The 17,099-nt window shown below is 42.2% G+C and overlaps 1 long non-coding RNA gene across 1 annotated transcript in view; it reads right to left on the minus strand.

Moving 5' to 3' along the window:
* Positions 1 to 17,099, minus strand: part of LOC105668727 (uncharacterized) — a 77,405-nt gene that overhangs the window by 34,891 nt on the left and 25,415 nt on the right. The window contains exon 3 of the long non-coding RNA XR_001100157.2: positions 8,860 to 8,922. This is a non-coding gene — a long non-coding RNA (uncharacterized lncRNA). The remainder of the gene's footprint in view (positions 1 to 8,859; positions 8,923 to 17,099) is intronic.

A 17,099-nucleotide genomic window follows, 5' to 3' on the forward strand; every position in this document is an offset into this window, starting at 1 on the left:
GAACCGCACAGTCGACCGGCCTGTGCGATCTTATTTACCGTACAATTTCATTTCCACCAACCGTGGACCAACCGTGGACCAACTCCTTCCGTCTTCGTAAGCTCCTACGACTACGTACGAGCGTCCGTACAGGCAATCGCCGGCAATCCTCGCAAGATGTAACGTAGAAAGCATCTCGCCGTCTTATTCCACGGATTGCGTCGCACGATCTCGACGTGGAATACGAAAAACCAGCGAACGGGAAAAGAGAAAGAAAGAGAGGACTTGCAACATGGAACACTTTGAATTACTCGCCGACCTCGGCCTCGAGAGATACCTACAGTTACACACGGTGTCGCGAAAACACTACCCATAAATTTGTCATCGATTTTTTCTTTGGCCAAAATTTAAAAATGTCTGCATTTGTCAGCAAGTCGATAATTTTTTAAAAAAATATTAATATCTGGGTTTTTATTCTGTTGAGATAAAATTCAGTTAAAATTAGATAGAAAATGTTTTGTCGTCTATCGATAAAATCAAGCCTTTATCGTTAATACTAGCTATCGCGATACCTCATCGATATCGATCATTTTTCTAAATTCGTTTCCTAGTAACCGTGCTTGAAAGAACACTCGGCAGTTTCGCCGACACCCTGTATACAGATGCCGGACGCCGAGGAAGAGACAGATGGATTCGGACGGACGAACAACGCGGCGCGCCGCGAGAAAAAGAGGAGTCGAGTGAAGGAGAGGGTGGATGGATGTAGAATGGCGGTTTAGCAGAGACGGGTGGCGCGCAGGAAGGAAGCAAGGAAGGAAGATCAGGAAGGAACACGTAATTCCGGGGGGCTTAGCGCGTCCCAATTTTCGGGCCAGTAAATTCCAATAACGTCCGATGCCCTTAAACTCTTCGTACATCACATCCCGTGAACCGGCCACCGATTTATAACCGAGAAGTTTGGGTTATCGATACCTATCGGCACCCCGCGCCTGCTCCCCCCGCAGTGCAAGCGCCGCAGCTTTTCGTGAGGTTAACGATGCGCCGATGCCGAAGTCTTTGACAATGATTTATGAATCATTGAGGAAACATGCGATATATATATACGCTGAGATCTTCATCCTGAAACTGTCCATCCCGCGGCTTTAATGACGCGACACACGAAACCGGCACAGAGAGAAAGAAAGAGAAAGAGAAGAATGAGTCAAGCGGTGAGTTTGCCTATTCGTTTTTTGTTGAAGAGGCGTACAGCGGTAAAGCACAAGTTTTCAAGCATTGTCCCTCGAAAGGGAGACGGAGAATCAGTTAAACCTTGGTTAACTCTAACCAATATTTATGGGAACAGCCGTACGTCTATCGTTTAGCACGTGCGGATTTCTCATTCTTTTTTACGATCCGGCCTAACTCTTACAGCTCCCATTCCACGGCACAACTCGAGAGTTTTATAAATTATAAGAGTTCCGCAGTTGAGACTCTTCTCCCATGAGCCACAAGCCGGCGCCTTCAATCAATGGTCGAATAAGATCGAATTTCCTTCCTTCCGATCGAGACACTCCCCCCCCCCCCCCGTGACCGCTCCGATCCCGAAGAAATCGATTTAGCGGCGAAAACGGGAAATGCACCGTGGCCGAAGGCTGCGGTACGATGACGATGCGCACGGACTGGCGGTATGTGCAGGACACCGTAATGCCGGACCCGCTGCGAACAACGCTAAAGCCAATAACTTACGCCACGCGCTTTGAACGGTTGCCCGGGCTTGCGGCTTCGTGACTAAATAGTAATATCGGGAATGCTGCGGCAACAGCACGGCCATATGCACCGCTCTCCGCGTTTACTGCGACGCAAGAACATGAATGCGGGAAACCCGGAGACTGCTATCGTCGAATACTATCTCGGCATTGACGAAAGTAATGCGACGATAAAGATCGAATTTGATTAAAGCCGCGATCGATCTGCCCCCGAAAGTCCTGTTCGAGTTTCGGACAACGTTGTCGTTTAAAAGATCATGTGTCAAAAATTTCATCCTAAAGATCATCGTGATATCGTATTAATTAAAATCATGTACTATAATATCGCTATTGTTGCTAAACTATATGCAGCATAAACTTGATGATATATTCCAACTAAGTTCCTGCATTACAAATGGCACACGCACACGCAAACATAAACACGTACACAAACACAACATACGCGATACCGTCCTCGCTATTAATTTCCTGTATCACGGTCTAGCTAGCCAGCGGTATAATATAGAAGTCTATAGTATCAATGCGCGTCTCTCTCGGCGTATATACGCGTGCATATGCGTGTATAAGCGGCGACGAGCGACGCGACGTGATACAACGCAAATCATATCAAACACGTGAAGACAATAGAAGACCAATTAATTGGATATAGGTCGCTAGACGATTACATCTCCAGCCATTTCGCTGGATACGTTCGTACATCGAATATAACGAGGTATTCGATTCGCCCCGAAGCCACTACAAGAGAGAGTAAGTGAGGGGGAGTGAAGGGGAGTGAGAGGACACGCTGGATATCGGAGAAGTGGGATTCGAGTTGAAATCGGGCAAAGTGACAAGTCGCAAATAATGGCGACGCTCGCTCTTTGGCGAGTCACTTGAAATAAATTATACCGCCATGACCTCCCGCGTATGCTCTCGTATCACAAAGAATCGGCTAATTATGGAATTGACGATTCTTGTGCGATTATCTCACGTGTCAGCAATTGCGTTCCCTTATCGCTACAAGCACTTTTCGTCGTCTCGCGCATCATGCTCGACTCTAGACTGCTTTCAATAGATCCGAATTCACCACGAATTAAATTCCGCGGTGAAAATGTTTCTCAAGTAATTTTCATGTATACGTGCCATGTACTGTTACATTGAAACATATAACGAGCGTACAAGAAATCTCATGACGTAATATTTCATTAATCACAATCTAATTTCATATGATAAATTTATATTTCACGTAATCAGATATCAAATTTATCAACAGCGACATTGTGCTACACGTTAAAAATGGTCAAAAAAATTGATATCTTGTAGCTCGCGTGACGAAAACCACGGTCATTACTCTCGCTCTGCCAACTTTATTTGCGATTACGCCCATAGAGATGAGACAGCGGACAGCGGACATCAGCGTTATCTTTGTTCGCGCGGCACAAAGCGACGTTGCGGAGTGTGTGTGCACGCGGCAACCCACACGAATAATGAAATTTCGTTACCGCAAGACAATACTGTCATGCATGCCTGGCCAGATTCTGCTGCGCCCGCTCGGTGAAAGCTACACGCCGAACAACTGTTATCGCGGCAAATTGCACGTTCCTTGTATACCATTACGAAATTCTGCGGTAACATTGTTGTCTCCACTCGTAACCGTTTGCATATAAACGGTACAAGCGCGCATTTTTATAACGAATATTCAACGTATCCCCCGAAGCGATCCGAAGTTATCGTAATTGCCGGCTAGCTGTCCGATTAACACGAAACAAAATCGAAAGCAGGAGTCGCGGAGTTGCCGGCAATTGAGGGGATTATCGCGGATGCGTATGTATTATCATAGTAAATGCAGGTTCGTGTTATGCAATATTTATTACGTACGAAACAATAACAGCGCAAAAAACGTTACCGTCGGACTTGTTCGTTTTACCATCTCGCTTCATCCCGTCGCTCATATCGTCGCGCAGCTGCGAAACCAACAGCAAGATCGCCCGAAGACCACCTGCTCCGTACGATAACTGCCGGCGCGCGTGATAACTTTGCTTTATTTACCAGGTAGACAGTCTAAATCAAGTCGGCACGCCGTTTGAACCACGTCGCACCTTTATTCTTTCCAATCGGTCACTCAAGAAAGAAGAAGGTGAGACAGCTGACAAAAGAGAAAGAAGCGAGAAAGAGAATAAACGTGAAGAAATGAGAGAGAAAGAGAGCCGCGGCAGGGAATCGGTTCGCATAGATCGTCGGCGTAGACAGCCGCGCCATTAGATACGCCCATCTCAATCACTGGCGTACGGAGGGTCATAAATTCTCATGCGGTGGTAGAAGAGGCGGCGAGGAGGCGCCGCGAGTGTCGGTGGAAGTGCGCGTGCTGGAAATGCATCGGAGTTTATAGTCGGTCCATTCTCCACACCGCGCCGCGCACGCCATGCTTTCGCTTCTCACTCTCTCCCTCTCTCCCTCTCTCTCTCTCTCTCCCTCTCTCTTGCCGGAGGGTGAGATTAGCAATTGTTTGCACTAGCTCGCGTATACTTTACAGAATGGTGTCGGAGCGATTAGGCGCTTCGTGTAGTAGCTCTCCCATCCTGATGACAAATACCCATCCACGAGCGCCGCAACAACGATCGCAACGGATAATACCGCTAAGTGTGGGAGGCACCAATTGTGTGCCTGTGAGGCTTTCGCCGCGCACAGTACTCGGCTAATTGCTTCAAGACATTTTTTATAGACACGATAAGTCCACGTAAATGGGACAACAAATTATTCTTTCCCTCCGTAGAAAAAATTTAAATCCAATAACCCGAGCGAGTTTATGAAATTGTCAATTACACTCGTATGCGCATTTCAACTTCATCTAGAGGAAAAAAAAAAGATCATTATCCTTAATAAAAGTAGTAGAACTTTATGAACTCGGCGAGTAAATGTCTTCGCTTGCATGTCAATTATATTACTTGTACAGCGACGGTTTATTATGGTCTACCCATTAGCGAAAAATTAATGGAGTAAAGTTAAAACGCGATGTCTTATAGCAACATGATGAAAGTGTTCGCCAGATGTTTATTTATTGCTTTTTTGAAAAAAAGATCTTTTCATAAAAATTAATTGCCTGTTTACAAAAATCTCTTTTATCTTTATTAAAAATTTATTAATGAGATCCGATTCTTTGATCTATTTTTATATAAATAATATTCAAAAATGAATATATGTTTTTCTACCTTATAACAATATATGTAACTTTTAATAATTTCCCATATAAATAGATATCGGATATATTCAATATTTAATATATCTTAATGAATCATAATTATGTGTATTAAATAATTGATGTATTAAATGTAATAATAAATATAACGTGTCACAAGAGGATAGGCTATAAAGATTTAATTGAGGAAAACTTCAAGATCCATAGACGATACTCATACTACGACAAGCTGCAACTTTAACGAAGAAGTTTATATCCTTCGTAATATTTTCATACGATAAATATCGCCGCGCGACTCACGTTACGCGATACTTCAACGCTGACATTTATTTACAGGATTGCCTGTCGCGTTCGCGCGCGCGCGCTGACAAATGCTGCACGATGTTAGTAGATGGAAACTTTATTTAAACAGGATTATACAACGTTAATACTAATTATTATTACGGAACGTTAAGCTTATGACTGGACGAAGCGGTGAGTAGTAGATCGAAGTTACTTTCTTTACTATACATCTTAATTAATGAAGCTATTTTCCTTGCTATGTACTTTAATTATCTTTTAGCATTTCTCATTTCGAAAATTAAAAATATTTTAGTAAGATCCACCATTCGGATTCTTTCTAGAAGAAATAATTATTATTTTTAAAGTTGGAATGTAAAAATTAGAGATCGAAAGATGCGAAATTCAATAAAAAAAATTCAGCTGCTAATCTCATTCCTCCGCAATTAGTAGAGTAAAAAATGTAATACGTCGGAATTTAGCTGGTTTAGGTATGCGACTTCTACGTGCTAGAAGTAACTTTAGCGCAAGGGAGGACAGAGGAGGGTGGCCTGAAAGCAGAGGCGGTTATGGGGCCTGAAAGTTGCAAGAGAGCGACGGTAGGCAGTGATCGAGCGGTCGCGACTTAATGAAACTCTTAAGTGCCGACTATTAATATGGCTTGCAAGTTACCAGGAAGCCCGCTTACACGTTCATCCGCCACACTCCCTTCCTCTCGTTCACTCTCCACTTACAAGTTCCCCCGAATGCAAGAAAATGGTCGCATCGCGCAATTTTATTCAGAAAAGTGAGAAATGAACTTCATCTATTCTCGTACGTTTTGTTGGTATAAAGACGAAGACAAACAATAAAATTTGTTTCAATTAAAATGGTCTTGTTCTATTTTAAAATAATCAGATTATGGAATATTAGATATGCGTCACATTATATTTTAATAACAACACTAAATTATTTCGTGAGGCTTCTACAAATAAGTGTAAGAACTTTGTTAGAAAACAAACCGAGCCACACTCATCAAACAAAAATGTTATCAAATAAATGAACCACAAACTAATGAGATATTCTCTAATTTCAACATCAATAGTTATCACAAAGTCAGAAAAAGTCAATTTAAATATTAACATACATACATACTTTACGCTTTTAGAATGTATTTAGAAAGTATATAAAACGAGTATAACTTCACGATTTTATTATCGGAAAGATATTAAAAAATTATTGCAAAATCCGAAGAATCATAATTAATCCAATGTGTTATACATTTAACACAAGACGGATTTTAAAAATACTTTACTAATCTCCGTTTAATTCGACATGATAATGACCTATACATGAAACGAAGATAGAAACAAGTAAATGCCATTATCTTAATTAGTTACTTTCAGTTCGAAATTTAACAATTTACGCACATATCCGCTAAGCGCGTCCACAGTACGTACGCTAAACCGAGTTCACGCCTTGTCACGCTTTTCGAACCGCTGTCACGCAAGGCGGTCGACTAACCGGGCTTCGCGTCCCTGTCCCCAATTTGTCTTTGAATGAAAAATTGATCCGGTTAGCGACTGTTGTAGCTTGTCGGAAATTGCGAGCGTAGGAAACCAACGATCGACGAAAGATCGATGATATACCGATATTTTAACCGTCGCGATACTTGTCGTCGCCGTCGTCGGCATGACTCGACGAGTAAACCGAATCGCGCTCCTTCGCGTATTCGAATAATTATTTCCAATTTCAAGATTCAATCATCCGGGATAAATTAAAATCTAACAGAAGTTCGTAAATCGTCGTCCAAAGTGATCAGTGCCAGATTATAAAGTATCGCGAATCGCAAGAAGGTAACGGAGTAATCTCTCTTTTTTGTAACGAGATATTATCCGAATTTAATTAAACATCGACTCCAAAGAAGCTCCGATACGGTTACCACGCTTGAGTAAATGCGCCAAGCAAAATTAATTTCGGCAACAATTTTAAACAAATTCTTTAATTCCTCGATTTCTTTCTGACTTTCCAATTTATTTACAGAATCACGTTCAGGACTTTTTTTTATAACAAATGCTCAAACAACAAATAATGTTATGATTCGAACGTGCCGTTTATCTGAGACTGATGGTATGCTTTTCATTCACTTCGCGGATTGTGCATTTTTCGCATTCGCACGCATGCAGACGCGCCAAAAAATTCACATTCGCCGCGCATCCCCGTTGGGCGTTGGTCGCTTTGTCACCACCCCGCTTCGGTTTTTTTTCCCTTGCTTTATTTTTTTTTCCCTTTCCCGATCTCGTTGGCGTGCGCGTTCGCCCGTTTTTCGATTCGACGGCGAGACAATGAAGTCCTTATCATCAATGGCTATCGCCACGAATGCCGGCCAAATCGGCCGCAACCAGTACGCGGCTGTTCCTTTTTCCGCTTTTATTTCCCGATCTATATAAATATATATATTTTTTGTTTTGTCTTCCTCCGGTTTACACCGGAGCTTTCGCGGCTTTTACCGCGAACGTGACACCTCTGACCGCGACGTGCTGACAACAACATGCACAGACTCGACAAAATTTTCCCGGTGCCATTACGAATGCTGTTAATGACTATCCGGTTTCTCTTCAAAATTATTAACTTAAATCCATAAAAAAATCACCGTCCGATGAAACAACGTAAACTGTACTACATTATCTTAATTACATAGTAATTTTTTTTTTCAATCGATACAATATCTTGTCGCGGAATTTAAATTACATTTAAATAAGTCAGTCCTTTCAGTCGTGATTAAAAGCTAAAATCCCTTGGTTAGCATCAGAAACTTCATAATTCAATTACTTAGAGATTATAAGTTAGCCTACAAAGTAAGGGCTTGTATTTTATAAATGATTAATTTCGTATATGAAAGTACAAAATCACTTCATACTTCTTTGATAAGAGATGTTCTTCAATTTTTCATTCATTAACCACCAAAACAGAAAATTTTTATAATTTTTATAATTAAACTAATAATTTTTATTTTTTATAATTAAACTAATAATTTTCCAAAAAATTAGAGATTAGTATGATGTTATACATATATCCAGAGCATTACAGAAAATATGTGATGAAAATAATAATTATGTACGTTTGCTTTCAGAAAATAATTTTTAAATGGAAAGTCAAAATAGAGCAAGCTTCTTCGGATTTTGGTAAGTTTATATATAAAAGAAATTTAATTTATTTTAACAATTATTTTCTTTTCTCGGCGACGCTAATCATCTTTTAGCAAGTACGTGTAAGTTGAGCGTATGATTACTTCGTCCGCTCGACGAAACACGTGTCACGATCGATGTTAGTACACGCCTCTTAGTTCCAGAAATAGTCGCGCCGCGTGTTTAACAAGCCCGTTTAACTTTTAATAGGCTCGATGGCCTAATTATGAGCCACCGCAAAGTAATAAAGTCTGTCACGTTTTATAACTCGATATACCGTACAACAACATATCCTCAGCATACACATATATACGAAAATGAAAAAAGTAGAGTTCTTCGCGCAGACTGTCAATTTTTAGCATTTTTCTTCTTTAATACACAGAAATTAGAAATTAAAGTGACGCGGTGCTTATCACCGTGCCATCGCCAAAGTATTAACAATATATATATATATATATATATATATATATATATATTACACGAAAAAATAATTTTAATAAATGAATTCACTCACCACTGCTGCGCCGTAGGCACCACCCGATCTCGACGGCCGCGTTCACAAAAGTAAACTGATAATCTGAAAATATACATGAATCAAATTCGCTATTTTCAATTTTAGAATATCGTATCAAAGGTAGATATATATAGATGTGCGCTGCTGTCAAATAAAGATATAGCTAGATAGATCGGGAGTGCAAACACGAGTAGCTTTGATGAAAATACGTCCACCATTTTCGCAGACTGATCGAATGAGTCGATCGTATCGTGATCGGCGGATGCGCGGTTCTCGAAACGTGGAATTCGCCGTTCAGTCGGTCGATCGGTACAAAAGTGGCGCGCGGGGCCATATCGAAACTGTATCAGCCTTGAATAGCGGTTAAAGCATCGCCCGCAATCGAACGCACGCTGTGTACTTGATCGCTCACGGCGTGGGAGCGGCAGTGCGATACGGAAGAGATGAATACAGCGAAACATCCATTAATTAATTAGTCTCTAAATGAACCAATCACCGATCTCGCGAACGATCAATGAAGCGAATCGACCTATCATTGATAGCAGAGAACGTATCTTGCATGGCGGATCATCCGATAGAATGCGAGAATTCAATGCGATCTATTGGGATCTAAGAGTAAACCACTAATCAAATAAATATTTACTGCTGTCTATTAATATATTGGTCAATTTGTGAACACTATTGCAAAATTTTTTAAACAACTAATGCTCTAACAATACTCAAGCAATGCAAGCTTATCTATTATATATAAGACATAAATACATTTAAGCTGCAACAACGTCAAAAATCAAGCTAGCTAGTGTAGCTTAATAATAATAACAAAAAATTGAGTATCTTGCTTGATCGAAATTCTCAATCACTCAAACGCTCGAAATGCTAGTTATCTTAATTAATTAACAAATCATATTCCTTAAATTATTTATAATTTATATACATCGCAATGAATCACAGTCCCAAAATGTGCATGAATGAATAATACAAAGTTAGCGGCTATTAACATCCGGAATTAAGTGACGCATAACTTGTTACTAAATCCGAAACTAACCCGCTTCCACTGTGTAACACAGTGTAACCGATGCCAGTTAAACTCATCGTAGACCTAACTTGAAGTTAACCAATCCCAAGCCAACCGCTGCACAGCGGTCTGGCCATCCGCAAAATTGTTATTCAAAGATAATTTTGGAGTAAGGAAATTTCCACGGCCAGTTATTTCAGTGTAGTCATTTTAGCGGCAGTCACATATAGTCACTGCGACAAAAGAGTAACGTACGTAAACGTTAGTACAGAAAGCATTTACAAGGTAAACTCTCCTAAAATAACACAAACGATACTCAAACGTGCAAAATTTCAAGCTTGAAAGATCGCATTCGTAGTATTTTACCAAAAAATTTTACTAATTATATTCAATAACAAATTATTTAATTCAAACGATGAGTTTGAAAAAGTCTAACAATTTATCTTAATTACCGCTTTCGAAGATCACAAAAAGATCTCTTTTGCCATTATAATAAAATTTCTAGAAACACAAAGAATTGTTATTAGTTTCTTTATCTTTTTTCATTTTGTTAACTTCAATCGTATATTTGTGTAACTTTCAGGAAGAAATAGAACATCACGTGTGAGTTTAAGACGATCGTGCATTCACCTTCCGACGGCAATTATGAGCTAATCATTCCCACGATCGACGGAGAAATTTCCACGACCTCAAGAGTTGAGATTACGCACGGATACGCAACGTCTCCTGCATATATAATTAAAGCAATACTTATTAGAGACGCAATTACCAACGAGACTGTGATGAGATCGACGTGTTTGTGGAAACTTCTATTCGTTGATCTTTAATTACTCGATTCTCGCGCGTGAATCTAATTTAAATTTGTTTTCGATATAATAATACTACAATCTAACAGCTTGTTATCGAACATGCGATTTCATTAATTTCCTTTTGATAACCCGACTAGTCCGGCCACTTGGCGCCTTTCCAAAAACATCATGCAAATAAGCTATTATATTAACAAAGTCTGGCGATGAATTATCTTCGCAGTAAATAATACTGAAGGACGGACATTTCGCGAGCAGGCGGCCGGTTGAATGCGCATTAGGTCGTATCTCGAGCTTTCTATTCCCGTAGAGATTTATTATTTCGACTTCTAAAGAGATACGTTATCTCTCACGAAGCATGGTTATCTTTTTTTCCGTTATTAAATGGCAATAAACTTTATAAAATATATATATATATATATCTTTGCATGTTACAAAATAAATTAAATGCCGTATAAATGACAGTATGACGTACGAAAAAAAACATAATAGTAGAAAAAAATATCTAGCACACGAAGTATCGGATAAAATGTATTTTCCACTCGAATTCTTCATTCTGTTGTACATGAAAGGAAGATTCCAGAAATCGATTGGTAGAAACCTTCCGCGATGCGGGAATGCCACCGTCGCCGCCAACACCGTTGACGACACGACGACGACGACGACGACGACACGGCGATGGGAAGGTAATAAGGTGGCCGTTTGTCGCTCGAAGTGTCAAATAAGCGCATCGAGGCACCCGTTAGCGCGCGACCCGATCTTTTTCTCAACGTGCCACGCCACATTGGCTGCTGACACATTCCACCGACCTGTCTTCGTACTTTCGCGACCCTTTCTCGCCCGCAGCACCGCATATAGAATAATAAGATCGGGCAGTTTCGACGTATGTTAAACGGAAACAGGGAAGCAAACGTATTCACCAGCAATTCGAGCGAACGGCACGATGCACCCCCTGAGCCGAGAGAACGCGCGTTACATTCACCATATATTGTAGTCGCGAATATTCGCTTGATATCTTTTTTGCAAAACTATCGATTCGAACAACAGGAAAAATTGCGAACGGTTGTGAAAACCGAAGCAGAAATGTTTGATCGCACACGATTACTTTCAATTCCTGAAACAAACTGTTATGTACATATATTGTGCAAAAGTGGATCACAGAATTGTACCCTATAATTATTGCAATTTTATACTGATTTTTTTATAGTGTAACAGATGCAATATGCAATATATTATCGAAATGTATCCGCGTCACTGCACATTCGTGATTAAAATAAAAAATATCGAGTCTCACTCCAGATACACTTGAATTGAGTTAAAAAATGAAAGCATTGTTTCATATTTAAAGTTGTTTGATGTTAAAAAAATATTTTGCAGAAGTTGAAATCAATTTTGTGATTATATTCGTCGGAATCCGGACGATGTACAAGACGACGTACAAGATGGCTGAATAAATAAATAAATGATCTCGAGATCGAAAGATTAATTTCTTATCACTGCTGCCCACCAAGCAAATTAGTTAATGGATAAAGTTCCTCCTATCAGTATGACTCTCGTTCCTTACCGATCTACTTTTTAATGTTTATTAACGATAAGCCACACTTTCCAGCTCACTGCTTCTGAAGTAAAAACAAATTTAATATTGCCTAAAATATAGAAAAAAATATTTAGAGCGCTAATAATTAATTTTCCCCCGATACCACGAATGTGTTTTTGCACGTGCTGCACGTCGGTCGTTATAGAAACAGCCGCGTATATTCGACGACGTGGTCCTCCCGCGGGACGGACATTATTACCAGGAGTCGCGGCATCTTCGCCGTTACCAACCTAGTTGCATATGTACCGAGTGGGTGCATTAAATGGTCGAAGTTCGCGCGTTGAGTTCCCGAGAGTTCTTCTATCTTCTCAGCTAAGTTCACCGAGTGTCGACGCTCGATAAAAGTGTTTCTCTTTCCCCCCTTCCCTCCTCCCGCTGGAGTTTATACCGCCGCCGAAGCCACGCCCGACGAACTTTCGGCTCCTTGACCAGGCGGTTACGCTTCTTCTTCTTCTTCTTCTTCGCCCTCGTTTTTGAGACGCTCTCGGCACTCGCAGGTCTCGCGATAACGGAGAAATCGCGCGCGCGCGCGCTGCCGTCTTATATCCTCCTCAAGGGAGGGACATTAATAACCCAACTATGGCAACTTACTTTCGCCCAGCATATCATAGTTACCTCTGCGCAAATTATTATCCACGCATGAGTTATCTGTTATAATAATTAGGTTACAATTTGTAAATGTATTGTAATTACAAAGTCACACAAATTTCTTGCCATTTAAAAAAAATATAAGTTTAATCTTCAATTCTACCTCGACAGGATATTAATCTGAGATTTAGTTATAAAAATGTTTAAAATCCATTGTTAAAAGAGCGTGAAACAAGACGGTGTCCAATCGGATTTTCGCACCAAGTAGACACCAAGAAAGTAGATTTCAAGTTGATCAAAGAATCCGTAGATGAAAAGAAGTACGAAGGATACCCCCTGTATACCCATGATACCCTATATATGTTATTCATTTTGCAACATAAGTTTCTCGTGTTACAGAATATTTCATAAACTTGTATTAAACCCGGGCGGCATGTTCTCTAATGAATTTGTAGACGAACCTTTTCTCGGTGAAAATTTCATTGAGCGCCGTTTCTGTCCTTCGCAACTTTTAAATTTTCAACTTTGAATATCTTGGTAATTGAAGCTCGAATTAAAATTTTAAAGTATTTTACGCCCATTTAAAAGAAAGTGGCGCACGTACAACGCGTACGCGCCTACATAATAATAAGAATGTATTTTAAAAAAATTATAAAACTGAATAGATACGACAAAGGACGGCCTCAAAAACCGTGTAAATCCCACTCTCCCTCGCTATTTACAGCATTCGACGGTAATATCTGCGTGTTTGCACTGGCACGCGCGCATACGTACATTGTGTACGTGCATACACCCATAGAATTGCGCCCGAGAACGGTAAATTAACCGCGACGCGTCGAGCGGGACTTTATAATCCGGAAATTAAAGGTGTATTATATCCGGAGAACAGGCGGAAGGGAAAGGGGAAGAGAAACGGAGGGGAGGGCTCGGAACGTGAGCCACTAGCCAGTCTCGTGGCTCTCGAGAGAGGCTTCGGCGAAGGTGCTACCAGCGCCCGCAATGATGCCGCTGGGTTAAAAAAGAAAGGCAAAAGAGAAAGAGGCCGCGAAAGAGGGAGGCATAACGGAGAGCGATAGAAAAGGAGGGCGACCCGGCGTGCGGGAGATAGAAGAACCAAGCGAACACGAAGCGCGGCGGAATGGTAACTTTTCTTATAAGATCTAAAGTTTCCGCGTGCGAAGGCTCTTTTCCGCTTCCCCCCCCCCCTAACCATCCCGCGCAACCACCCCCACAGCAGCCTCCTCATCGAGGCGAGGCGAGCTGCGGCGGGAAATATTAGAGCTTTTAAACGTCGTTATTAGTTTGCACGGCGAGCCGAATAACTTTCGAGCTACCGCGAGCGGAGAACTGGCGAGACGCTCGCTACGTTACAGCTACGTTTGCTCCTCCCTCGGCTGCGCCCTGGAATCTCGTCGAATAACAATTTGAATGCCGTTTACGACGGGGGGGTTTGGGTGATTAACGTGATCTCCGATAAAACAGAACCAGCACCGGTATCGCGCGACCGGTTGTATTCCCGGGGCGGACGAGAGAGGCATGATAACGAGAACGTGGGATTCGGCTTCGGATCGAATAAATCGTTCCGGCGATTATAACAAGTATTCCCTAAATAAGGAAATGAAAACGTGTTCTCTTTAAATATCTCATCGGAATATCCGCGAATTCTCTCATTTTCTCCGAATGTAATCTGTTGAAGCGCTCTTTAAACGCCGCGAGAATGAATCGGGTTAATTTTCATGAAGTTTACTTCGCTTGATTAGCGGAACAGCGCGACAATAGTCTCTTTCTCTCCTTCTCTGTTTCTCTCCGCGGCCAGGGTTGAAATTAATTTTCGCCGAGGACAAAAGCACTTTCGGAGGACGCGATTTCTTGCATCGCGCCCACTCGGAAAACGATATGCGTTCGCAAAGTTCCGCAGCGCCGCAGCGTCGTCGCCCTCGGGGTCCTTCGATTCCAACTTGGAGAAAATAGTAGACACCGCTAACGCAGCAACTTTAAAATAGAAGTTATTATTGGTTTAACCTGGATTGGGTATCCGGTTTCCAATCAGCACGGGAAAGAGGTATCGCGCGAGAAGGAAGCACGCGGGAGAGGAGCGAGGGGGAGTTAAAACCAACACGCCTCGCATCGATCCGGCGACGGGCAAACGCATTAAAAGCGCATCTACCATCTACCAGAAAGACGTACCTACAACGTAGATGAATTATTAGCTTCTCAGAGATTGCGCGAGCAGCGCGCGCAGAGCGAAAATATATTTTCACTTTGCCGCACGGAGGAGACGATGAAACGTGAAATTCGCGAGAGATCGCGTAAGTACGTAACAGCATAAAGTAAGCTGGCGGGCGCGACATTAGATTCCCCGCCTGTGCAAGTATATACGTATATGTATATGTGTGCAAGCAGGCAGCGTGCGAACGGAGAAAGACGTCACACGTTTCGCTCGTCCATTAAATCGCATTTACTCGTACGCTGCTCGGCGACTGCTTGACGAAAAATGTAAAAATGTGTCCGGTCCCGCGAGAGCCGTGTCGGTCTCGCAAAAAGCAGCCGCGATCTTACAATGCACTTACGGCAAGCGCATGTCTTTACGCAATAATAGCTGCCCTGTATCACCCTATTGGGATGCCTCCATTTTACTCCGGTGGCGCATTCAGAATCATCTCACACGCATGAAGCTGAGGAATGTGTCCGAATGTATAGTCGTGGATATCGTTCTTATTTGCGAAATTACGTCGCAATTTCACTCAAGGAGAGATTTTTACTTTGTAACAATTCCGGTGCACTCTACGTGTTCCATAGATGCATTGCGCCATCGACACGAGCGAGACGGCACGTTTCAATTTCGTGTAAGCGTTATCTACTCGCGAAATGAAACGTTCGACTCTATCTCCGCCGGCGAAATTGTTAAGGGCGTTCGGATATATCGAATTATACTTGAGCGCGTGTCTAGCGTACAGTGATTAGCATGACATAGGATAGCGTGTGCACGGCACAACGGATATGTGCGGTATATACAAATGGTCGGCCGACGGTACTTTATATCGCGGATGCTCATGGACGACGATGCCTGGCGCATTCGTGAACAGCCGAGGATGAGGTATAGTTAATGCTTGCCAGAATTTCCCATGTGGCGCACCGCCGCGTTCCTGTTATTTTCTCGCGTGCCTACGTGTGGCATTCTACCCGAGCACTCGTGTACGTGTGACGTGTATGAAAGGAGTGAAGCGCCGAATAGCCGATCTTAGCTTTTTGCAAGGCAGAGCCGGTTGGAAAAAATAACGCGAGCGCAATCAGTGAAACGGAGCGTGATAATGAAAAGATAAGCGAAGGGTGGAATAGCGAATCCGTTCTGATTTCCGCAACACGCTATTATTACTTTATTCGTGTTCTACACTCACCCGTGTTGAACAGAGAATAGATAGAGAGAAATTGGCGAGAGAGAAAGAGAGAGAGAGAGAGAGAGAGAGAGAGAGAGAGAGAGAGAGAGAGAGAGAGAGAGAGAGAGAGAGAGAGAGAGAGAGAGAGAGAGAGAGAGAGAGAGAGAGAGAGAGAGAGAGAGAGAGAGAGAGAGAGTAAGGGTGGACATCGCGGTATACCAGCGGCTATTATTCGGCTAAATTACCGCGCGGTTTCGCCGTCCGGTCAACTCCTGACCCTGAGTTCGAGCCAGGCACGCTCGTTAGACCAGTCGTTCCTTAATCCTATCGCGAATTTATATCGTGACTGGACCTCTTATCGCCGCGCGAACACGTCGGGACAGAATGGAAACGACGAGGCGATGGAATTTGCACGTCGCTCGGGTGCAAAGGTGTCGACGGCGACGATCATGTCTCGCCCTCTCTTCCAAATACATCGCTGATATCCCTAACGGGCTACAGAGGAGCGGCACGACTTGCGTTATTTCCGGCCGGTGCCCGTGCATATTTTGCGAACGTGTTAAGAATACCAAGGACAAGACATGCACGAGAGCGCCAACGGAATTCGTTTCGTCTTCGTGCGAAAAGTCGATCCGTTAATATCGGCGATGCTGTCGGGGAAAAAAGTGGCTGCGTGGAATTTTTTCTCTCCCCGTTTTTCTCACCGACATTTTCATATCGGAAACGTATTTCCGATTTGATTAGCTTGACACTCGTGTACTTCGCTTTTCCAGCAAACATACACTGTTTCTTGTTATATCGGACAGAATATCACTCGCTGACGGATTCGCAATTGCTTTTAAACCGATACTTTGGTC

This window comes from Linepithema humile, chromosome 3 (genome assembly GCF_040581485.1).
Source record: "Linepithema humile isolate Giens D197 chromosome 3, Lhum_UNIL_v1.0, whole genome shotgun sequence".
NCBI lineage: Eukaryota > Metazoa > Arthropoda > Insecta > Hymenoptera > Formicidae > Linepithema > Linepithema humile.